General features: G+C 40.1%; 1 long non-coding RNA gene across 2 annotated transcripts in view; it reads right to left on the bottom strand.

The window, feature by feature from the left end:
* Positions 1-12613: 12613 nt before the first annotated feature.
* Positions 12614-26344, bottom strand: part of LOC116862804 — a 76499-nt gene continuing 62768 nt past the window's right edge. For both annotated transcript variants that reach the window (XR_004381708.1, XR_004381707.1), the window contains exon 3: positions 12614-12624. This is a non-coding gene — a long non-coding RNA (uncharacterized LOC116862804). The remainder of the gene's footprint in view (positions 12625-26344) is intronic.

Here is a 26344-nt window from a genome sequence, read left to right as displayed (position 1 = left end):
TGACTCACTTAACACAGGTATGGCCACCATACAACTTATGCAATCCAAAGGAATAAAAGCAGGCCGGAAGCAATGAGGGAATGGGAATGTGGTGCTGGGTTCTGTCGTCTACAGCAGAGCCTAACGCCAGTCAGTCAGAGAGGCAGGCCTGGGCACTGGGAACAAGCTTAGCTTGGTTCCCTGGGTTAACCTAGGCACATGGCTTAGATTCTTTGAGGATCAACTTCTGCATTTGTGAAGTATGGAGTTTGCCCTAGAATCTAGATGATTTTCTAAGCTGTTCCCTGATTCTATCATTCTTTATAATTTCAATATTACTTTTTTAAAGATTTATCTATTTGAGAGTGAGAGAGTGTGTGTGCGTGAGCGGGGGTTAGGGGGCAGAAGGAGAGAATCTCAAGCTGACTCCCCACTGAGCACAGAACCTGACAAGCGACTTGATCTCATGACCCTGAGATCATGACCTGAGCTGAAACCAAGAATGGACACTTAACTAACTGCACCACCCAGGCGCCCGACCATTAATTCTATTTATAACTTAATGTCTGATTCCAGAGTCCAACCATCTCTGGCAAACTAAATCTACCAATTAGCAAGGAACAAAACAAAATCATTCTGACTAGGTCCCCAGTGTGACTGTCACGATTTGCTTGTTGTATTATCATCTCAAAAAGTACTTTTACCAATTGGGATTTCTGATATATAAATTGTAGAAATGATTCAAAGAGCCCCCTCTTCACTTTTCTTTGGAATACAAATCTTATCTCTTTTCCCTTGAGATATCAGTACTTCAATGGGGGCTTGGGGAGAGATAGAAATGGGTAGTATTAGAGTGGAGAGGGGGATAGGGTCCAAGTAAATAAAAGGTTTGAAATATTGCCGGTGTGAAAGATCAAAAGCAATTATGGGGACGCCTGTGTGGCTCAGTGGGTTAAAGCCTCTGCCTTCGGCTCAGGTCATGATCCCAGGGTCCTGGGATCGAGCCCCACGTCAGGTTCTCTGCTCAGCGGGGAGGCTGCTTCCTTCTCTCTCTGCCTGCCTCTCTGTCTACTTGTCATCTCTGTCTGTCAAATAAATAAATAAAATCTTTAAAAAAATTTTTAAAAAAAGCAATTATGGCTATTCACCTTAGCCATGGGATAAGTAGTTAATTAGACATTTGCTTAAATAATCCCACTCTCTCCTACCATCACCAGCATCATCCATCAATAGATGGGGTGAGGGTTGTGAAGGGGCACTGATTTTATAAAGTTAGGTAAACCACTCTGCCCTGCCCACCAGGCAGGCTATAGTCTACAGTCCAGTCAGATTTTCCAAGGGCCCTACCTACTTGTGTTAAAATATAAAGGGAGGGGTGGGTTGGCTGGGTGGCTCAGTGGGTTAAGCCTCTGCCTTTGACTCAGGTCATCGTCTCAGAGTCCTGGGATCGAGCCCCGAATCGGGCTCTCTGCTCAGGAAGCCTGCTTTCCCCGCTCTCTGCCTGCCTCTCTGCCTACTTGTGATCTCTCTCTCTGTCAAATAAATAAACAAAGTCTCTTAAAAATATATATGTAAAGGGAGGGGTTGTAATGGAGACCTCTCTGCATCGGTTTCTAGAAGAATCTTCGAGACTACTGATCCACTTCATTTCTCTTTATCAGTTTACTTCCCTCAAAACCTGCCATGTTCTTTCTCACACTTTCCTTTTCCTACTCCGCTTTTACAAAAAAGCAATTCAGTTTTATTATCTCTATGTCTCACCACAGCGTAGAGCAGTTTCCCACTACCCCATTTCCTGCTTCTTCTGTTCTCTCTCCTACCACTCACACTGGAGATACAATGCTGAGTAAAAGAGACAAAAACCAGTACGAATCCAATCCTTATTAAAACTGTAGCTGGAAATACCCCCTACAGGAAGGAGAAAAACTTCAGAGTCCACGAGGAAAACTCCAATTAGTCCCTCACATCACACTTCACTCAGCAGAATCCAAAACAAAACTCTAGATGGCGCCCCCGTAAATGGTCCAGTGACTCATTAGTTACTGTACTTTGAAATTCTGCCAACTCAGCTGTTTGCTGCCTTCTTTGCAGTGCCGGCCTCGCTGGCCTTCTGGCCAGCGCTTGTCACCCCAGTCCCTTCATCCACCGCCCTTTACAGCAGGACCCAACCTGGACTCCCTGATCCCATCGGATTCCTCCCCTACCAGATCATTACTCATACCGGGTGTTCAGCCTAATGACCTTTCCCCAGCTTCTCAAAAATACATATTCAATGGCCAAAGCTGAAACAATTTGATTAATGTAATAACTACAAGGCTGAGTTATAACCTAAAGCATAAAACAAACACCCGAGTTATAATGACATAAATAAATGACTGAACAAATAGTAAATAGTAAATGTAGGAGTGACATTCTTTACCCCAAAAAAATTCCAATTAATAAATATATAGGAATGAGGGAAATAGAAAATCACCATTACGACACCATAGTAATAATTGCTATAGGCAAGATTCATTGATAAACACTAAAATCAGTGGGGTAAATGTTTAGGAGGAGGAAGATATTTGCATGGCTTCAAAATACCATGTCCCAAATTTACTAATGACTGTGGTCCTTTTAACATATACCCACAGATTTTGTGATTGACCTTCCTCCAAGAGGTAATGCTCAAGTCCCCTCACCTTGAGCATGGCTGAACTTAGTGACTTGAGGTTAAGGAACAGAGCGTGGAAAGAGAGTAATAGTAAATTTTCTGGCAACCACCACCTTAAACATGTAAGCAAGGTTAAAATCATCAGGAATCGGTTGTGTGTATATTATGAGTCCTCTAATTTCTGTGATGAGAAGGACATATCACTTTTGTGGTATTCCCCCCAAAAATCCATAACCTGTTTACGCAGGAGAAAACACCAGACAGACTGAAACTGAGGGGCAAATTTTAGAAAACCTGACCCCTACTCCTCAAAAGTATCTAGGTCAAAAAAGACAAGGGAAGAGGGTGAAACTATGAACTGTCACAGACCAGAGCAGGTTAAAAATATTATGACTAAACGCAGTGTAGGGTCCTGGAACAGAAAAGGGGCACTAAGGGAACAAACAGAAAAACCTCAGGGAGAAAGTCTGTAGTTTAGTTAATACTAGTGTATCAATGCTAATGTCTTAGTTTTGATAAACATATCATCGTTACATTAGATGTTAACATTAGAGGAAGGTGGGTAAAAGGACATTCTGTATTATCTTTGCAACTCTTCTATGAATCTATGAGTATATCAACATAAAAATGTTTTGAGAGTATACTTTTTTCTGATTCTTACATGTATTCTATACTTCTATTTTTCTAAAATAGTCATGTTTTCCTTCAAAAATCAGGAACAAAGAGAAAGATATTCATTTCTAAATACCACCTTCTTGGAGAAGGCTCCTTTCAAGAGGGTAAAATGCTCCTCTGTTGCACTTCTGCAGGATTTTTCCACTAAGAAACTGTTGTAGCACTCAGTTCATCTTATTTTATTTTTATACTTGTTAATGTGTCTCTTTTTGGCAGCTCTTAGGAGGCAAGGGGCCTTTTAATCCCACCGAACACTTAGAATCCAATGAGTGTCAGCTGAGTTATTGTCATGGCCAGAAGCCTCCATCCATCCAAGACCAAGTCCTGAGCCAACCCTAGCTTAGGGACCAGCCTGCCAGCTGCTGTTTCTCCAGACTGCCCCTGCACCTGGGGCCTCAGCAGGTGTCTGTTCTGATGCAGTTACCAGAGCTCTCAGACCAATCAGTAGCAGGGTGATTTAAATCTCTACCATCCTGGTCCTACTGAAAACAAAGCCTATATGATCATCGATCCTCACCTAGTGCTCATTTCTTAATGGCCCAGGCATCTTCCCATCTAACTCATATCTCACAGCTTCTCTCCCTTTCCACTACCCCCAGGGGAACCCCACCCACCACACCAGCTGCAAAGTAAACAGGTTTACCTACAACCTATCCTCAGATGTTCTATTCACCTCCCAACTTTACTGGGATCATAGCTCTCCTGCTATTATGGTCCTCCCAAAAGGTTAAAAACTAGAATATGCCTAGAGGAAACTTCCCCAGCTCACTGCATTCCAGGCCCCCACCAGACACATAGGTCAGAGACCAAACCTAGAGGGAAAAAATAAGGAAAACAAACTAATTCTCTTAGATCCAAAATTCATTATTTATGAGAAAATACACAAGGGTTCATTTGTATTCAGGGAACAAAATAGTTTCCTGGCTACATATGTTAAGCATCAACCACAGGATTTGCACAGGAACAGGGATTCCAAATTCTAGTCTAAGGAAGTGTAAGAAATGACAAAGGTCAAATACTGGCCAGAGCTTTTGGTACTCTACCAGAAACCTAAAATTTGTACTTAGAAATCTTGTCCCAGAAGGAAGTTGAAAACTGAAACTGGATCCTTGTGAAAGCATAGCTAGTTATATCCTTGACGTTATACTTTTCAAGGCAGGTAGGCAACAGCCTAAACTCAGCGCTTTGAGTGCCCTATTTCAATTCTATAGAAGACAACAGTCTGGATGTCATCTGAGAATCACTTGGGTAATTGGTAATCGGTAGCAAATCCACATAACCAGAAGAGAATGCTAAATACAATCCTATAGCTCAGCCTGCCATATATGCCACAATGCAGCTTGTCCATGGAATAAGGGCACAACTTCTGGGCCGGGGGGTGTGGTGGGGGTGACCATATCACAGATATCCTAGGGCTGCATATCTATTAGTATTGTTTTCCAGAAGATGGCAGGAAAGCACCCCGTTCTAATAAAATCAGTCTATGATGACAATTTCCTAAAGGCAGAAGCGAAGTGTGTTAAGGAAGAGATGTCCTGTTCTAAAGTGCGTATCAGTGCCATATGGATTAGCAGCAGCCATGATCTTACTGCATACTATAGGACTGCTTTTCAGTCAGTAAACCTGTCTCTAAATTCTTTTTTTTTTTTTTAAGTTTTTTTTTTTAATTTTTATGTATTCATTTGACAGACAGAGATCACAAGTATGCAGGGAGGCAGGCAGAGAGAGAGGAGGAAGCAGGCTCTCCGTGGAGCAGAGAGCCCAATGCGGGGCTCGATCCCAGGACCCTGGGATCATGACCTGAGCCAAAGGCAGAGGCTTCAACCCACTGAGCCACCCAGGCGCCCCCTGTCTCTAAATTCTTAAATGTCAGTCCACAAATAAGGACCTCCAAATATTCCTGACTTTTTGGCTATTTCTCTAAGAATTTCCACTTGCAGTAAATCTAATCTGAACTCAGATAAACACTTATAGATAAGGGGGGAAAAAGAACAATTTCATACAAAATCATAATATATCTAGCTAAAACAATACCTTAAAAGAGACATGTTGACTGAGCTTTTATATATAGGAACTCACACTAGCTTTTAAAATGTCTACAGTTTGCTTTCCCTGCACTACATCAGTTCCTTGACCTAGTTTCTCCACTAAAGAGGTCCAATTACATTACACAGTGAGGCTAAAATTTTGTCCTAAATTTAAAATGGAAGAGACTCATTAAACATACCCTAAAACAAAGTTATTCTCTGTGTGAACCACATAATAGTGTTTTGGGGTTTTTTTTAGTAACACTAAATATGTCAACAAATATTTGTTGGGAACATTGACTATATGGTAAGAACTCCTACTCCTATGGGCTAGGAGATGGAAATGTATAAATGAATAAAACATGGTACTTTTCCTCAAAAAAATTCACAGTGTAGTGGAAAAAAGAAATATATGGATACATGATTGTAATGCATGAATTATGAGCTAGTACTGTAATACAGGCTTTACTAGAGACATATGCTAGATTCAAGAATAAAAGGAGGGATGGGTCAACTATACATGAGGCATCAAAGTAGCTTCAAAGAACTTGTATCAGTTTGGGTCCTTTTGCTGTAAGCAACAGAACTAATTGTCCCACATAAGCAAAAAGAACTATATTAAAGTGATATGAGGCAGATCATGCACTCCAAGGAAAAACTGAAGAGCTCACCCCCAGAAAAGACAGGGAAAGAGAATGTCAAGAGGGATCATGGTAGCAAGAATATAATGCCACCATCCACCACTCCCCTGACTTGCTTGTCTGCTTGGCCTGACAGGGTCTGGTGTCCACTCCTGGGGCTGAACTCCAGAGCAGGGCACCAGAACTTACAGTTACATCAAGATCCACAGAGGGGGCACCTGGTAGCTCAGATGGTTAAGCGTCTGCTTTCGACTCAGGCCATGATCTCCAAGTCCTGGGATTGAGCCCCATGTCTGACTCCCAGCTCAGCAGGGAATCTCCTTCTCCCTCTCCCTCTGCCTCTTCCCCTGCTTGTGCTCTCTCTCTCTCTGTCTCTCTCTCTGTCTCTCTCTCTCTCTTAAATGAATAAATAAAAGATCTTTAAAAAAAATCTGGGGTGGCTGGGTGGCTCAGTGGGTTAAGCCTCTGCCTTTGGCTCAGGTCATGATCTCAGGGTCCTGGGATCAAGCCCTGCATCAGCATCTCTGCTCAGCGGGGAGCCTGCTTCCCGTCTCCCCCACCCCCCCGCCTGCCTCTCTGCCTACTTGTGATCCCTCTCTCTGTGTCAAATAAATAAATAAAATATTTGAAAAAAAATCCACAGAGGAAGGGCAGCTCCCAAGATGGTGCACCGGTCCCAGAAGGGGAAAGGATAAGAGGTAAGGAAAAACCAGATGTCTGCTTTCTGGCAACCTGAACAAGAACAGTTTTGGTGTAAGAGGCATGGAATCCAGACTGCTTTAGGCTAAGAGCTAATGCGAAGTGAAGCAGGGTATCCCACCCTGTTATAGAACTTGACTGTGAGAAAAGAGAAATGGAACATCATAGGAAATAAAGGTAGAATCAAGGGAGGGGTTGGGGTTGTTTTTTGTTTGTTTGTTTGTTTTTGTTTTGGGGGTTTTTTTTTGTTGTTGTTGTTCTTATTTACTTTTAACCTAGGGAGATGTGAGCAGTTTACCGACAGAGGACAAAGCCAAAGCAATAGGAAAAGTTCACTATCTGAGTGAGACCTGAAGGGTGATTTAATATGGAACAAAAAGAAGTTACTACGGCCACTCACCATGCCAGGCACTCACTGTGCCAGAGACCACGCTGATTGACCTTGCCTTATCTTCTAATATTACCTGGTAGGTACTATCATCATGCCTATTTAACAGACTGGGGAATTGAGAATTAGAAAGTTTTAAGCACATTGTTCAAGGTCAAGCAGCTACAATGGCAGAGCAGGAAACATGTACATTTCTTCCTGATCCCCAAACCCCTGCTTTTAATAATATTATGCCTCTTCCTATAAAACCCAGAGAAATCAGGTTAAAGGGGGAATGTCCACTTGTATATTTGTATCAGGGAAGTAGGACATGGGAATAATTCCTAACATTTAGCTTCACTTTTCTCTGCAGGATATGCCAGCCACTGGTGGAGAAACGGGAGATAAGGAATGGCACAGTGAGTCTGACCAGTGAAGGACAGTTATAACATGAGTTGAGAACAGGAGAGAAATAGGACAGGAGAAGAGGCTTGAAGAGCACGCTGAAGACCCTTCTGCATACTCAGATGTGGACACAGTCCCCAGGGTTGCACGGGAACCAGTGCCCAGAGCTGTTCAGCTCTCTTCAGCTTCCACGGCAGGGGCTTTCCAGCGTGGGGAGGGGACCCCACAGCATGATGCCTGCGACAGAACCATACTGAAGTCCCAGCTCTGAGTGTGTTCCAAGAGGGGTGAAAATAAAGAAAACCTTATTCAAATTAGTAATTTCTCGGGCTCTGAGCTCAATCAGGTTACTATTTCACCCTACCCTACCTGAGCCAGCAGTAAAGTAATGCTTTTAAATTTTACATATGTACACACACACACACACACACACACACACACACACACACACACAGATATAGTCATTTCTATCACTACCAGCTCCAGTTATGGATGCCAATCCAGCTACAAATTTATGACCTAAATGTGGTCAATGAGCAACATCTTTCTTAATTCTATTTTTTAAATGATGAACAAGTTTATTAGTCTTTGTTTCTTAAAAATCCATGATTACCAAACACTATTTTTTTAGAGCAGTGCAGGTAATAATATTGCATAATATGACAAAAATTTGGAAATACCTAAGACATAAGTCTTAAAAATAAAATAAGAAGGGCGCCTGAGTGGCTCAGTTGGTTAAGCATCTGTCTTCAGCTCAGGTCATGATCTCAGGGTCCCGGGAGCCCCAGGGTCCTCAGAGCCACTAGGCTCCCTGCTCAAGTGGGAGAGTCTGCTTCTCCCTCTGCCTACCACTCCCCCAGCTTGTGCTCTCTCCCTTCTCTCTCTCAAATAAATAAAACTTAAAAATAAAATAAAATAAAATAAGATTGACTTGATAATTAATGCCTCTATGGAAGCAATACTCTCACAAACATTTAAAAAAGCATCTGGGAAACCTTTACATTTTGTCTAGAAACCAAGTCCATGATTTAGTATTTAGTAGAGAAGAAATAATCACAGAATAGAATGAAAAACAAGATTGTAGTTATACATTTTTAAAGTATATATGTATAAATCATAGAAAATGTCCGGGGAAACTTACACCAAATTATTAAACTATATTTACTTCAAGGATTGGAATGGGGTGGGTTTGGAGTTCCTACTTAGAGAGGAGAGGAATTTTTGCTTTTCATTTTCTACAGTACAATACTCTGATTTAAAAAAAAAAAATAAGCCTGTACTACTTTTTAAATTTCTTCAATTATTTTATTTATGTGTTCGTTCATTTATGTATTTAATAAACTTTATTTTGAAATAGGAAATAATTTTAGATTCAAAGAAAAGCTGCAAAGATAGTACAGAGTATCCCATAATACCTTCATTTACTCCACTGTTAATGTCTCCCATTATAAAAGTACATGTGCAAAATTATAAAGCTCATGGGATACCTGAATAGTTCAGTCAATTGAGCATCCCATTCTTGGATTTGGCTCAGGTCATTGATATCACTGGTTGTGGGATCAAGTCCCACACTGAGCGCCACATTGGGCTCCATGTGCAGCAGGGAGTCTGCTTGAGATTCTCTTTTTCCCTCTCTCCCTCTGCCCGCCCCCCTGCTTGCTCACGCTCCCTCAAATAAATAAATAAATCTTTATTAAAAAAAAAACTATAAAGCTGATCTTGGCACACAAATATCAGTTAAAACCCACACTTTATTTGGATTTTGCCAGTTTTTCCCTTAATGTCCTCTTCTGTTCCAGCACCCAGTCTGGGGTGCCACATTTTATTTAGTTGACAAATCTCCTTGGTTGTCTTATTCTGTAACAGTTTCTTAGGCTTTTCCTTAAGACCTTGACAGTCCTGAGGAAGAGAGGCTAGCTACTCTACAGATCCCCAATCTGGTTTATCTGATATTTCTCTCATGTTCCTATCAAAATTAGAATGGGCTTATGAGTTTTGAGAAAGCATACCATGGAGATGAAGAGCTCTTATCATCACTTCATATAAGGGATGAATGACACTGGCACAATTATCACTAGTGATGTTAACCTTCATCACCTGCCTAAGGTGGTATTTGCCAGATTTCTCCCCTGTAAATTGTTCTCTTTCCATACTCTGTTCCTTGGAAGTGAGTCACTAAAGCCTAGCCCACTCTAGCTGGGACAGAGAGGTGGGTTAAGTTCTTACTCTTAGACGCAGGAATACTTACACAATTATTTGGAATTCTTCTGTAAGGAAAATGTGTCTCAAACCATAAGAGACTCTTAATCTCACAAAACAAACTAAGGGTTGCTGGGGGGGAGGGGGGTCAGGAGAGGGTGGTGGGGTTACGGACATTGCGGAGGGTATGTGCTATGGTGAGTGCTGTGAAGTGTGTAAACCTGGTGATTCAAAGACCTGTACCCCTGGGACTAATAATACATTATATGTTTATAAAAAATAAAACATTTAAAATTTTTTTTAAAAAAGAAAATGTGTCTCTTCTTCCCTGCTTATTAATTCATTAAATTATTTATTTATATTAATTTGCACTCATGTATATTTATTTTACACTTTGGATTATAACTCAATACTACATTATTTACTTTATTGCTCAGGATTCCAAATCTGGCCATTAAGAGTTCTTTAGGTTTGGCTCCTTTGACATGCCCCACCCTTTTGCTTTTGCAGCCCTTCCTTACTATCTCATACTACACGATTTTCACATTTCATCTTAAATTTTTCTCTGCCCTACCCCTAGAATTAGCCATTTCTCCAATGAGCTCTGATTCCTTTTGTTGAAGAAGGGTATTTAGAAACCAAGATCTGGGCACTATGTCCTCCCACTTCCTTTTAATACATTTACTGAAGATTTAATAAGTTAGTGTATGTGAAGCTTCTTAACATACAGGCTGACACACTCAAAAATGGAATAAAACCATTACTGTTGTTATAATAATGATGACAGTGATGATGATGATGCATGTTTTTAATAAATTTGGAACTTCTAACTCCTAAACCAAAATTGTATCCCATTAGTCATTATATAAAGCCCTAATAGGCCCACAGATCTTTCTATATTTCTGAGTCTCAGGACTATATAAGGCCAAGAAATAGATTCTCCTCTAGCCCTGGCCCAGGACTGTGCAATCTCTGGCCATAAAACATTTTTCTTCTTTTCCTAGAATCTACACAGAATCACAAAATCAAAAGACTTCTGTGGGAAAAGATGTCCCTTGATTTTTAAGTTTTTAAGTTAAATGAAACATTTCAAGGGCATTTAAAAAACTATCAGTCCCATATACAAGTCAAACTCACTTTGGATCTATCTATAGAGTACAGTTTTGAAGTCCTGCCCAAAATAGCTCTTGTTTTGAAATATTGCACTGTCATCAGTATGGAAATGGCTATTGACCAATAGATCTGTAAAAGCCCCTTCAAACAATTCCTGTTCTGTCAAATACCAATGCCATTGTTCTTACTGAGTAATGGGTACTAGAAAGTCCCTTTTATGAATCAGATAACCAATAGCAAGGGTTCAAAGAGGGTGCCTAAAGGGGACCTGTACCTCAAGTACTCTGGCCAGTCAGAGTGGCCACCAGGAATCCTCTGGATGTGAGAATCAGAGAGGTGTCCTGGGAGGGTCTGTGAGGACGACTCTGGGACCAGTAAGCACGCTCAGGACATAGAGCACACGAGAACAATAAAAGATACAGGGCCACTCACACCTTTCCAGAATTACCTGGCCCCTGCAGAGTTGCTGGGTGGGGAGCTCTGTGGAAAACCCCCTCTGGTTTAGGATCTGTCAGACGCTTCATAGCATCCAGGGTAAAAGCACTGCAAAAGCAATGCTAGGAGATGAATGAAGCAGAAATTCCCCAATCTGACGAAACAGATGTTTTTCAGTATCCACATTCTTCTTACTAAACACTCTGGGTTTCTATTTGGTTTTGAGCAACTAATTTTTTTGTTTTGTTTTGTTCTGTTTTGTTTCATTTTTCATTTTCTCATTCTTTCTCTGTCCCAGACCTACGTTCTTCTGGGTAAGGCAGATTGACCCCTACCATTGGCTACATCATCTAAAACCCCCTGGAACCTGTCTAGCTTATTTCAAGGTGGTCTGGACCACCTTGAACTCCTTGCTTTTGCTGTCAGCATGGTCACCCACCCCCAGGCATATCCTCTGGCCCTTTGTCTCCACTTCCCTGTCCAGACCAGCCCTTGCCTTTGGGTCATGGCCGTCAGAGGCCATGTTGCCTCACACAAATGTCCTCCAGGCCCTGGAAAACATACTTCAATTTCCTCAAGGAAAAGAGTTGTAAGAAACAAAGCAACCAAAGTCATTTTTTGGGAATGTAAGCAAAACCTCATAACTCTGTAGGGACTGTCTTTCCTCTCCTCAGATCTATAGGAGGAGGTCTGCAGAAGAGGTGGATTCCTTATTTTCTACTATTGGTATATTACTATTAACTAAATTGTAGACTTTATTAAAAAGTGGCCAATGGGCAAAGGGCTTCAATCCCAGGAGGACAGCACCGGAAGTGCATATAGCCAGGTGCACTGATATTACAAACGGAACATGGGATTGAAAGTCATTTACAACTGAGTTCAGTTTTTGATCCACCCCTCACCAACTAAGAGATTTTGGGACAAACCACATATCATAAGCTTCAGTATAAAATGGTAACCCAACGTTACAAGACCTGCAATGTAATTTAACAGACTTCAGTATCATTGTATGACAACTTAAGCTTCAGTTCTAGGTGTAGTCCGCTAAACTGGTATCTGGAATATACAGTCCAGGAGTCAGGGGGGTGTGCCAGCCAGCATTATATCAGAAAGGGGGCAGGCTCAGTACTACCTCAATAACCAGTTTTACCATTTAGCAAGAAAATTAGAAGTAGATTTTCCTTAGTGAAATTAAGGGTATTCAAGGCATGCAAATTAGCTAAAATACTGCAGACACACATGCAAAGAGAAAGGATAAGAATCCTCAGGAATACCCCTTAGTAATGCTGTCCAAGGATCGATCCCTAATGTGTCCTTGCCTATAACCACTGGCTTAAAAGAATTTCTGATTGTATGATACTTACTAAATGATGCAGAATCCTACCTCGAGTAAAGCTTTACATAGTTGGAACCACCTAAAAGGAAAGAGAGCTAGGACTTCATCAAACCCACCAAACAGATCATCTAAAATATTTTGTGCCTACTTTCTAATGAATGTAGTCCAATAAATATCTGATGTGTAGTAAATTCTGCCTGAGGCCTCCCTTCATTATAATCTGATAGCTAGGTTGTGGAAAAATAGCAAATTATCACCATCTCAGACTTCTGGGGTGACTACTATGATTTTCCAAAAGAATCTGAGAATTGGATGTGATCAAATTGGCTTATAGAAATTCTCAATTTCCATCATTTATGCTCTATACAAAGTTGTTGAGGAGTTACATGTAAAAGGCTGACAGTAATCTCTAAAATCCAATACAGACATACTATCTCAGAAATATTTTTTTATTTCTACAACCCAATTTTGCCCAGGGCTCACCAGCCTGGAGGTACAAATGGAATTACATTATTAGCAGTGTCTTAGATTTTCTGTTTCTTACTCTTGCCTGCCTCACCAGAGTCTAACTCCCTGAAAAAAAGTGGGGGGGGGCATTTCAGCATGGGTTTCAGCATGGGTCTCACATGCATGCGTACTCATTACAGCCTGGGAACCTCTGCCAGGAACAGCAATACCAACAGGCCTTTCCCAAGGATGCTCTGGAACAGGTTCCCTCCATGGAAGATACAAGGCAAACATTTAGGAGTGTGAAGAAAATAGTAGGTTTTCTGCTCAATTTTTGTTTCATCCTTTTTAATTTTCACTTTTGTGTATGTTTTATAAAATATACAATATATTAATATGAGAGGGCTTAGATATTTTTTAATAGATACAGAAGTCAATTAAAAGAATTTGGAAACCTCCAGTTAGAGCATCCATGGAAAGAGAGGAACATGCCTTTTTCCCTCTTGCACGATGTATTTTGCTAAAGGCTGCTGAAGCAGTGGTCTTGTGCTCAAATGAGGGATGCATTCTCTAGTGAAACAGCATTTATGTCCAGCCCACTTGCTCCTCCTTAGTGTTTACAAGACTCAGCCCTGTCCAGGGAGTGACCAGGAGAGGATACCTCATGACCTACATCCAACTGGGCTCAGAATCACTCCACCCTCTGATGATTAAAGCTTGTTGTGGCTGACTTCTCCTCTCCTAGGATGAATTCTCTTCAGAAATCTCTTCTGACTTTGGTGCCAATACACTCTGCTCACTGACAGGACAAACTATCAATTCATCACAGACATAGGGCAGACATCCCACGGACATACACAGACATATCTGGAATTCAGTGATGGAGGCATTTCAAGTAGAGGCTCCAGGCTATATCACAGCTGACAGGGTAAGGAATATTAACCCTTCGTTGCTAAATCACATTATCACTTCCAAGGTAGAACTTTACCTGTACCCAGAGAACCCCTCTAGGCAATTTCATTCCCTGACAGAAGATGCAAAACCCTTGTGTCTGCTTGCATATTCAACATCTGTGGGGGACATGTGAGCTAACTGTATAGAGCATTTTTAATGAGTGTGTAGCAGACTGTGAATTCAATCTATATTAGAGAAGTAAATGCACATTTTAAAATGTGGAATTTCCCTTAATGAGATTAAGAGTACCACTCCTCAGAATTTCATGTATCCTAGGCCCTGTACTAGATGCTCTATACACATGTGTCTAAACTACACAATACTTGACAAGACAGGTACTATGAAGAAAAGCAGACCCCAGAAAGGCTAGGAAACTCTCCCTTGGCACAGAGCTAGTGTGTAGCTGGGATCTGAACTCAGAAGTTCTAATTGACCCCAAGCCCAGCTCAACAACATGCCACCTGACTTCCTCATGGAAACAAGTTGTCTGAATCCTTCAAGGGGGATAGGAGGGAAGGTCACTGCTTTGTTCTCATGTGCACACTACTGTAAACAATGCCAGTGTTGTGGGTCACAGAGTTAAAACTGACTCATATCCATTGGAATTAATTCAAAAGACAAATGAGAATCATGCCTGTAAAAAAGAAATACATTCTGGTGCTGAAGTCAGCAGTATGTAATCCTCTTGAGTCAGATGTAGTGACTTTATATATCAACTTTTGGAACTCTCTGATCAGATGAACTTTTATTTCAACATGGAAAAAATACCAAACTCTTTCCATCTAGAATAACACCTCTGTTTGTTAGCATCCCCATCCTGTGCTCTCACTGTGCATTTTCTCCCCTTTTCACCACAGCACACTTGCCATACTGGATACCTGGGGTTGCCTGGACACAGGTCTTAACAGAGCTCAAAAAGTTCAGAGCACAGCTAGAAATATCATGGGGATGGAAGGTGCTTCCACGACACAATGCCTAATAATATCAGGTCTTTGGTTTAGAAAAGGGAAAGCCAGAGTGTCAGGGAGCATGACCTAAACCTATGACAGAATAAAAAATTACTTGGGGTTCCTCTAAGCTCATTTTCACTAAAGCCCAAAGAATTAGAAACCCTACAGGACTTGGTGGCTCCTCTGACTTGGGTCTGGGAGGGGAGAGAGAGAACAGGAAGCTGAGGATAATGCCCAGTCTCTGCCTGGAGGGACAGCATTGAAGGCAAGTCTTTACTCCAGGCAGGGTTCAGAAAGAGGAACAAGTTTGGAATGAGGAAGAGGATGAGATCATTTTACGTAAGCAGAGTGAAAGTACTCATGGAAGATTCAGGAGAAGACATACAGAAGGCAGGCGAAACAGAAGTCTGAATCTCAGGAAAAAATTACCAGAGCCTAAAAATCTGAATTCATGAGTCATCAGCACATAGCTACAGGATCAACAAGCACGGGGTCATCCAGAGAAAAGGAGGAGAGCTAAAGACTGTCCCTTCCAGTCTAGGACTATACTCACGTCTCATGGGAGTCATTTTAAACTAAGTGAAACATTCAACTTGTTGACATTGTATGCATTAAACATACAGAATACTTGTGAACATTTAATCTCTGACTTTTTTTAGCTCAATTTTACAGAGTAAAATTTTAAATCTATTTGCTATATTTATGTATAATGTAGTCCGTAGTTTTCATAAAAGTAGTTTATTACAGTTCCTCTCAAAAAAAATAAAATATAAAAAGGAAAACAGTTGAAGTAAATTTGCAGATGCCAGATAAATTATGGAGTTATTACTCCAGATATAGTTATTTGAGGATGACATGAAAGACAGCCTTCCTGTTCTCCCTCAAAATGTCCCTCAGTTACCTTGTCAAAAGCCTACACTGTCCTAGAGGATAAGATTCCAGAAATCTTCCCCTTCTCATAACCATTTCTCATTTAGTCTGTTTAGGTCTATTTGTTTGATTTAATAGCTGGACATTTAGGTATTTATGATTGAAGGAGTACTATGATGGTTACACTGTAACAATATCATGACCAATGACTGAGTGGGAAGCATGTAGCAGGAATCATTCTGAGAATCATGGACATTCTCAGCAGGCCTGTGAGGCAGGTGTCAGCACTTCCATTTTATAAACGAAGAAATTGAAACTCGGCAAAATTGCACAACTTGCCCAAGGAACATAGCAGAAAAGTAGAATCCCAGATCAGTCTTTCACCAAAACCCCTGTCTGCTCTTTGCACTATTTCACTTACTCATTTAAGGACTAACTTTGGCTACTGAATTATAAAAATAGTAAAGACTTACACTGCTATGATAGTTAACAAATTAATGGGTTGAACCACATGAAATTGCCAGTGTTTGGCCATTTCTGACTTACAAAAATGGAAATCCCATATGATTTGACCTTATAAAAGCACAAACGCTGGTATTTTTTATGAATGTCTGGCACAGCAGTGTGACCTTCTAAAAAGATTCCACATCCAGTAGGAGGAGTAGAGGAGAACCAAACATTTCACTCAACTCAGTAACAGAAAATACATGTTACGGCTAGTAAGAGAAAGAACAAATATAAAATACATGAATTTGCAAGATAAAGAAACTGTCAAAAAGTGGGTTGTAAAAGACAATAATTTGCTGGTGTAAGTGAAAACTTACGCATTGACCACAGGTTAACCACCAAGACTACTGTGAAACACAAGCTAATGAAACACACAAGTGTGAAATTTAAATAGTGTATAAATTATGTTTTCACCTACATAAGGGCACTAAGCAAATTTAAAATATTCTATGAAGGGATGCCTGGGTGGCTCAGTTGTTAAGCGTCTGCCTTCGGCTCAGGTCATGATCCCAGGGTCCTGGGATGGAGTCCCACATCGGGCTCCCTGCTCAGCAGGGAGCCTCCTCTGCCTGCTGTTCTCCTGCTTGTGCTTGCTCTCTTGTTCTCTCTCTCTCTCTCTCTCTCCCTTTCTCTCTCTGACAAATAAATAAATAAAATCTATAAAAAAATATTCTATGGAACACTGTTTTGGAAAAATCACATGACTGAACAATTGAAAGGTATGGAGAACCCTGTCACTGAGGCATAAAATATTAGAGCTAAAAGGGGAAAAATCATTTAAATTTAATCCTTTTGTTTTATTGTAAAGGAAACTAATGTTTAGGAAGATTAACTCAACAGAAACTAAAACCCAGCTTCCTTATTTCCAGTCCAGGGCTCTTAAAAATAGGTCAGAATAAGATTCTATTTGAACACAATAATATCCTTGTGTATTTCAACTGTCCGCGGCATGTGTTGCAGATTAAAGAAAATTTTCATGAGACATAATTTTTATCCTGTAGCCTGATGAGGTTGCTAAAGTAAACATATTCAATATGTTTCATAACCATAAAATAAAAACACTATGAGTTTTAAATTTTAACAGCATTACATTTTCTTATTCAGCCTGTTATTATTATGGTACAACCAGAACACAGCCTTCTCCCAGGATGCTTTTCTAATTACTTTTGGATATTGTGTTGCCTTTTTACAGAGAAAGGCATTCTAAAAATAGGATGTTGTCAAAATGGTTTGAATTTCAAGAAAAAAAAATATCTCACACCTGCTCTCTGAGAAATACTCGGTTCAAAAGCATGACATTTAGACTATGTCTTCAGTACAAAATTCAGCTATAGATATCCACTCCTAAAAGACAGTTTGCTTTTACTTCAACATAAATAGCAGAAATCAGCTATCTTAATTATTCCCTTCGTTTATGAGGCTGTATGTTCTGGCCAAACCACTGTATTGTTATGTGCCTGTGCTTTGCTTTAGTTCTCATTAGAGCATTTTAAATAGCAAAAGGGAAGAATTGACTTCTATGGCTTATCATTCCCCATATCTGGTCTTTTCCCTGGAGATTCTTTCAATATCCATCAATCCATCAGTCTGAGATTTATAGCTAAGGATCGATGGTTTAAAAAAGAATAAATAACTGTTTCTGAAGGAGATTTGAGTTCACTAAAGAGAGACAGAAGGAAAGAAAAAACCACCAATAGAAGAATCAATGCATCTTTCAAATGACTTATAAAACCCCAGGTCCCTTGTAGAAACTTTGTAAATACAGAGGAGGAGCCCATCAGAGCTGCCTAGGCAGTATCTGTGCTTTCAATGGAGAATTTAGAATAATTGGATGGTAGCTGGGGTGCCTGGGTGGCTCAGTGGGTTAAGCCTTTGCCTTCGGCTCAGGTTATGATCTCAGGGTCCTGGGATGGAGTCCTGCATGGGGGCTCTCTGCTCAGCAGGAAGCCTGCTTCCCCCCTCTCTCTCTGCCTGCCTCTCTGCCTACTTGTGATCTCTCTCTGTGTGTCAAATAAATAAATAAAATCTTAAAACAAAACAAAAAAAAAGAATAATTGGATGGGGCATGATGGCCTAACCATCAGCCACAGGGCTTCTTGGCATGCTATCTAGAATAGTAAGAATTACTCAAGGATGTTTAGAACCTTGAAAAGCATGACTGCAAAAGAGAATTTATTTACTACTTATTGAAAACAATCATATTGCCTCCCTCATAGGGTTATACAGACACATTTATTATTTTTTTTAAAGATTTTATTTAAGAGAGTGAGAGAAAGAGCACAAATGGAGAAGGGGGCAGAGGGAGAAGACGACTCCCCACTGAGCAGGGAGCCCAACATGGGGCTCTATCCCAGAACCCTGCGATCATGACCCAAGCCAAAAGCAGCCACTTAACTGACTGAGCCACCTAGGCACCCCAGATTTATTCATTCTTGCAACAAATATTTATTGAGCCCTTGCCATATGTCAAGCAATATTCTAGGAACTAAGGAAACATCAGTGAACAAAACAGACAAAAATCTCTGCCCTCGTGCAACTTGCTTTATACTAAGGGAAGATAAGGAGCAATATGTTTGCAGATGGTGATAAGTGCTACAGAGAAAAAAGCAGGGGAAGGAAATTAATTGAAATAATATATGTGCATAGCACAGTATAAGCATTTAAAGTATATTAAAGAGTTTCCTTTCCATTTATGAAAGCTCTGAAAATTATTTCCTTGGTTTCAGGATTAGAGTTGAGAACTTATATTTCTTGGAAGAATATTAATCTTATCCCACTACTTCTGAGAAGTGAAATAATAATAACTTTCACTTATCAAATGCTTTGTGCCAATAACATTACATAAAAATACTTCATTTCACCCTATAAACTAGATATTCTCTCCATTTTATATAGGGGGAAAATGACACTCTAGGAAACTCTAGATCATAGATCTAACAATTTTATTTTAGAGCTAGGATTCAAAGGTAAATACACCTACTTCCAAAATCCATCCTCCTGGGCTCTGTCCTCATCTAGTAATTAGATTTAGGATATCAACAGATAGCATGATTCAAAAAGGGAGAACTGGCTATTGTTTCCATGGGACCAACCACCCCTGTCCACCTCCCTATAACTAATCTGCACAGAGAATATCAGTCTATATACCCATGTTTTAAATTATCGGATTTTAGGATTCCAAAACCCAAAATGGAAACCCTCATTTGGTATAAATTATTATAAAGAATCACTTTATGTTTGATAATATGACATTTCCATCACTATCTGAAGTTCTAGATTACCTTTGAAAAGGTACATTTTGTTTTCTCCTCAAGTTGGTTGACAGCACTCATTTTACTACTTGTTTTGCTTTTTAATCATATGTAATATTTACACAAGGATGGTGTTAAATCTAACATCTAAGAACCAGAGAAAAATAGCATACCAAAGATCATGATTTATGTCATTTTCTTAAGGAATAATAAAAAAATGAAAATAAAAGGTGGGCTTATTCACAATAAGCCTAATAACATTAATCAGAGTGAAGAACAAAAGGAAAAATCTGCTAAGTAAAAACTAACATAGTGAAACATGTCTCTTCCTAAGCTGGTTATGTTACCTTTTTCTTGGTCCTCTGCCTCTTAGCCTAGTTTTCCTATCCAGGTTAATTAGTCAAAATTCAAATGTTTGCAAATCATGTTATCAATCATTCATTACTAAGTTAGAGAAAACCATATATCTTAATTCACCAGTTAATTCTCCCTCAGTTCTCGAGGCAATCATTAGTTCTCTGAGCCAGTTTTAAGGGCTGTTTTTATTTTTTGTGTTTATTTTCAGATCTGTCCTTTATCTTCAAGCAGCTGCTCCTGAGACAAGTTTTCCCTTTGAGTGTCCTAGAAGCTGTGCCACTCCTGGTAGAGGCTGAGGAAAGATGCTTTGCTGTGGGAACTTGCTGTGCTGTCTCCCTTCTCACCAGCAGCCCCCTTCCTTATTTTCATTATTTTTTAATAGAAAATGCAATGTTAGACTGACACTAAAGAATGAATCTTTATGTGTTGCATAAACAATGAATCTTGGAACGCTGAAAAAATAAAACAAAATTAAAAAAATAAAATAAAACTACATTTGCACACCTGTTTTGATTTTTGCATATAGTCCTCTACAACATAAGGGCCTGCTATTTTGGCTATTGCTAGTTGATGCCACACAGGCTGCCTGCAAGGATAGCTAATACAAATTTTAAAGAGTCATCCCCTTTTACTTCACAGACAAAAAAAAAAACAAAAAACAGGTTAAACTGAGTGCAATATTTGAATTAATTAGTAAAAGCTAAACGTGAACAGATTACCTCACAGGAGGAACTGCTTTGTCACTTGGTTGTAGAAGGACTATTTTTATGCTAATGTGATGGGAATACACTGTGGCAGGGGAGTTAGGTACCTGGGGGGGCAGCTGGTAGAGAGGATTATGGGGATCCAGAGCTATCCCAGAAGGTGACAGTGGTCACAGAGAGACTCTATGAGCACTAAGAATTGAAAGAGCTGAGAAGGGTACAAAACAATGATTTTGAGTGGCTAAAGTAAGGACTTATTTAAGAAAAAAAATTTAGGGAGGCCTCGGTGGCTCAGTCGGTTAAGCATCTGTCTTCAGCTCAGGTCATGATCTCAGGGTCTTGGGATAGAGTCCCTCATGGGCTCTCTGCTCAGTGGGGAGCCTGCTTCTCTCTCCCTCTGCCCCCCCCACTTGAGTGCATACACCACGCACCTGCTCTCTTTCTCTCTCTCTTCCAAATAAATAAAATCTTAAAAAGAAAAAACATTTAAATCAAGGAAATGAATGAAAAGAAAAGGTGAGGGCAGCCTCAGACATGCCTGGAGCTCCATCTCAGTGTACCACCCACACAAGGGAAGAACTAGCCAGGACTGTCTGCAAGCAGAGCCCTGACACCTGGATGTTAAATTTATGACAAGCTGTCCAAGTAATAGACATGTGCGTGCCTTTGGTTGTCCTAATTTGTAAAGTGTTTGTTCCTTCAGCACATGATCTGATACAGGGTGGATAACTGACACATTTGTTGATAGCTGAATAGCGAAATTGTCTAACACAGCTGGTTTTACAGTGTGTATGATGGTGGCCACGGAAGCCATTAGGATTGTTACAGCATACATGATAAGGCTATGAGTTTGGGGCTTGATCCTTAGAGAAGACTCTAATGGCCCCTAATCCTCTAAGCAATGGCAAGAGCCCCTTGAATATCTGTCAGGCCCCGTTTACTCTCAACCAGCCAAAAAAAAAAAAAAAATGTTTTTTCCTGTGCAGCAAGTGCCATCCTTCATTCGTATTAATTCTCTAACAATTCTCTGCACATCCGTAGATTAATACAGCCACTTCTCACTGCAACATGAAGGGTCAGAAGGCTTCACATACTATAAGGTTCAAGAGTCTATTACCAGCATCTCATTATTACAAATAGTGATGGTGGATCTAGACTTATAAACATTAGCATGGTGAGAGCTGCCTTGCTAGGGAAGGGTTCATTATAAATACTGATTGTAATTCCCTTTTTAATTAAAAAAAAATGTGAACTCTTCCTGCAGTAGTATAACCTCAAATTATGGGCCCCCAGTCTCCTGGAGAGAGAATATTAAAAAAAGGATAGTGCTAAAAAATAAAAACCACTCAGGCAGCATAAAAATGTTGTGTAATTCAAATGAGAGTTAAACAAAGAAGTGATAAAAGTAATCAAGGAGTAAACAAAGGGCGGGAGAATAAATATAAACAATGAAGCACAGGATAGTTAATTAGCTTGCTTTGCAAAGATTTGATTTCTCCCCTGAAAGCAATGGTAATGACAAATAAGCCTGATCTACCAAAAATCTTTAGGTATAATGTAATACGTCCCCAATTGCCTATAAAAGAAACGCCACTGAATTACCATGCATGGCACTGAATTTACCATGGATGCCTCTAAGTTACGACATATGGGGTCTTTGCTCTGGGTTGTTTTGACAATGGTACTTTAGTTAGTTTAAGCTCTCCAATTTCTGTTTGAATTCTTCCAGAACAGAGGTCTCTAACTCAAGTACCCACAGGGCTCAAGCAGTAGTACCAGCTGAGGGTAAATGGATGGGACTGGTACACAGACCTTGATGAATTGGGGAATACTGCTATGTCGACTCTTGCCAAGTGAGCCATATCACATAATTCCTACAAAGAGAAGCTTGGAACTCAAATTGGTTTGTCAATTTTTTTTATATCAAAATGGCCATACAGGACTGGCTACAAAGTTTGCAGTGTCCAGTGTAAACTGAAAACACAGAACCCCCTACTCAAAAATTATTAAGGGGGCACCTGGGTGGCTCCATTGGTTAAGTCTCTTGATTTTTGCTCAGGTCATGATCTCAGGATTCTGGGATCAAGCCCCTCTTCAGGCTTCATGCTCATAAGTGAGTCTGCTTGAAGATTCTCTCTCTAACAAATAAATAAATCTTTAAAAAATTATTAAGAATTTAAAGATGGGGGGTGCCTGGGTGGCTCAGCCAGTTGAGCCTCCAACTCTAGATTTTGGCTCAGGTCATGATCTTGGGGTTGTGGGACTGAGCCCACAGGCTCTGCACTCAACAGGGAGTCTGCCTGAGATTCTCTCTCTCCCTCTGCCCCTCCACACCTATGTGCATGTAAGCTCTATCTCACTCTCTCTCGCTCTTTCTAAAATAATAAATAAATATTTTTTAAAAGATTTAAAAAAAAAAAAAAGGATTTGAAGATGCGCCCTCCCCAAGAAAAAAAAAGAAACAAACAAACAAAGAACGAAAGAAGGAAAGAAAGAAAGAAAGGTAGAAAGAAAAGAATTTCAAGATGGTGACAATAGAACTTTAAATCAACTGTGGACCCTTCTTAGAACAGGCCCTATGTAAGCACAGGTTGCAAGCCCAGGAAGCCTGACCCAGCAGTATACAAAAGAAGCTGCAATGTTCTGCCCATGAATTACCCAGCTTAAGACCCTGTTCTAAAGATTACACATTCTCTCCCCATTTCTTTTTGTGACTCAAAGTATCCAGTTTCAAGATGTCTAGAAGAGTTTGAAGCATAACCTCTTGCTGAAAAGCAGACAAAAACATTCCTGATGGCTTACAAGGGACACGAAGTGTCTCCTTTGTTCTTACCAAGTCTGAAAACCATCTGGGGGATCTATCTATTGATACGTATGTGCTTATGGAGAAAAAATCATTTGCCTTACATACTCAAAATACCTAAAACTCTACTGCTATGACCAAAGTTCTGTAAAAAGTTTTCTGCATGTCCGTAGGAAAGGAAAAGCCTTTCCACTAGGGCCCACATACAGGGTTGGTATATGCAACTGCCATCAAAGAATAGTAGTCAATCTTCATGTGATTGTCACAAGTCAGACACGCCTTACATATGTATGATCATGCACCTGAAAAATTTCAGGAAAGTTTATGAAATTACAAACATAGTTTTAAATACATGAGATAATACAATTGTTTAAAGAAATGGTTCCCATTTAAAGTGATGTTTGAGGGGCTCCTGGGTGGTTCAGTGGGTTAAAGCCTCTGTCTTCAGCTCAGGTCATGGTCTCAGGGTCCTGGGATTGAGCCCCACATCGGGCTCTCTGCTGATCAGGGAGCTGCTTCCCTTTCTCTCTCTGCCTGCCTTTCGGCCTACATGTGATCTCTCTGTCAAATAAATAAGTAAGATCCTTTTTAAGATAGATAGATAGATAGATAGATAGATAGATAGATAGATAGATAGAGTGATGTTCAGAAGGCATACTAGGAGGCATGGACAGGCTGCTCATGGCTGGAGGCGGCTGGTGCTCATGCCATGTGCACATACCTCCCTGGCACGCTGCCTGAAACATTCAATTTAGAGGGCTCTGGACAGCATTTAAAAGTGAGAAATAACTTTTAGGGGCACCTGGGTGAACTCAGTTGGTTAAGCGTCCCATTCATGATTTTAGCTCAGGTCATGATCTCGGGGTCATGAGACTGAGTCCCATGTTGGGCTCCACACTCAGAAGTCTGCCTGAGATTCTCTCTCTTGCTCTCCCTCTGCCCCTCCCCCTGCTTGTACTCTTTCTCTAAACAAATAAACAAAACCTTCTTTTAAAACGTGAGAAATACATTTTATAAAAATGAAAAAAATCTCTCCTTAACTGATTTGTCATATACATTTCATATTTTCATATGTCAGGTTTATAACAATTGAGATGGACATGTACTTTTTGGTTGATTACAATTACACTTTTCAAAAGCTTATACCAACAAAATGCTAATTGCCATACACATTTTGTCTACACCCAGCAAAATTCTAATCCCAAACCAAGCAGAAAAAAAAAAGCTATTATTTGATGCAGTGATTTTTACCTCTACATGTAGACCATACATGCATATGCATCTACCTATACAGATGTGTAGAAATAATGGGTTAATCTGTTAATAAGTGGAATGGAATAAACAGAAATAATAGTATTACAGTATAAGAGTGAATAAATGATCCCACCATAAATTTACCCGTTCATCTGTCTTGTTTACTGCTATGCTCCCTGACATTGCCTGGCACATAGTAGATACTCAACAGTACTTGTTGGATTGAACTGAATCCATAGGATCAAAACAAATGATAATTCACTGATTCTAGGATTGGAAATAGGAGGAAATCAGACACACGTAGCAGGTCTACCAACTTCCCTAACTTCCACTGGCTTTTTTATTCCCTAATTAATAATCTAACTCATGTAGTCACTGTACCCAGTAACTCTACTGCCTTTCTATCAGTCTCTCATTTCTTTGGCTCACACAGACACAAGCTTGGGCCTCCTTGGAAGAAGCTGGGACAAAGGTTAACTTCTTCCCAGAACCTAGAAAAGGCTAATGAGCTCCGTGGAATGATATTTCTAAGTATTCACCATACCAGAATCAATATCAATATGCTGTCAGTGTATACATTAGCCCCACAGTCAAACAAAGAACAGCCCTCAGAGCCCATAATGACACTGGGCGTGGAGAGCGGGGGATGGGCAAGATGATGCAGAGATGACTGTATCAGCTCTCCTCAAACACAAGGCTTCCAGGATGTTGCACAAGCCCATTATTCTGATACTTTGTCAGAGATAGGCAGCGTTTGGATTCAGCCACTGAGATACTCAGCAAAATAACTCTCTTTTGGTCTTTTTGACGCAAGGGATGGATTTGGAGTACGCCTTCTGCCTGTGAGAGAAGTCTCCTCTTCTATTCCTTGCCTGGTATTACCAGGGAATGCAAACATCTTCAAGTTAGCAGAGTACTATATATGCAGTTAATAAGACAGGTACAACAAACTTGATTCATTACTGACCTAGATAAGACCAGATATTACTACAATTCCATAATGCTCACCCTCATTCATGTAGCATTTCCCATATGCAGACCCTGCTAGAAAGATGTGTCAAGCAGGGTAGTGGCAATAGTTCCTGAGCATCAACACTGCATTACTTAAATCTCTAGGATCAGTAAAGGACCTCCCCAAAATTCAAGCTCTTTCCTGTAGTATAATTGAACTTGGTGTTGTAAATGGGATTTCATTCCACATGTGAAATGTGAACTCTGATTTTCCAATTAGAATGAGAAGGGTGGGATGAGTGTGATAGAGTAAAGGTGACTCATTTGTGTGGAATACACAGTTAAGATGTCATAAAACTAGACATCCGTGAGTAAGCATGTGGGCATCACAGTCAAATCACATCTGTTTGGAATTCTGACCCAATCACTTATTAACTACATGGCCTTAGCCAAATTTGTTAACTTAGCTAAACTTGGTTTCTGCGAAACATGAATATCACCTAATCTTATATAGTGAAATTATTATTCTGTATCTCACAGTGTCATTATAAGGGCTAACTGAAATATAAACGCTGTTAGGTCCAGTGCCCGATACATAGTAAGAACTGAATAAATAACAGATGTGACTGTTATTTTGACTTCTATTTTTGTCACTCCCACAAATAACTAACTTCTTTGCAACTTTGTGATTCAGGGGGAAAAAAAAAAAGCCATAACCAAAAGCATGGAGGAGGTTAACTTCTTGTGAGGCATCCATGGTGGAAACT

This window comes from Lontra canadensis, unplaced genomic scaffold, assembly GCF_010015895.1.
Source record: "Lontra canadensis isolate GAN:19392208 unplaced genomic scaffold, GSC_riverotter_1.0 scaffold336, whole genome shotgun sequence".
Lineage (NCBI taxonomy): Eukaryota > Metazoa > Chordata > Mammalia > Carnivora > Mustelidae > Lontra > Lontra canadensis.
This window is presented reverse-complemented; position numbering and strand designations above follow the sequence as displayed.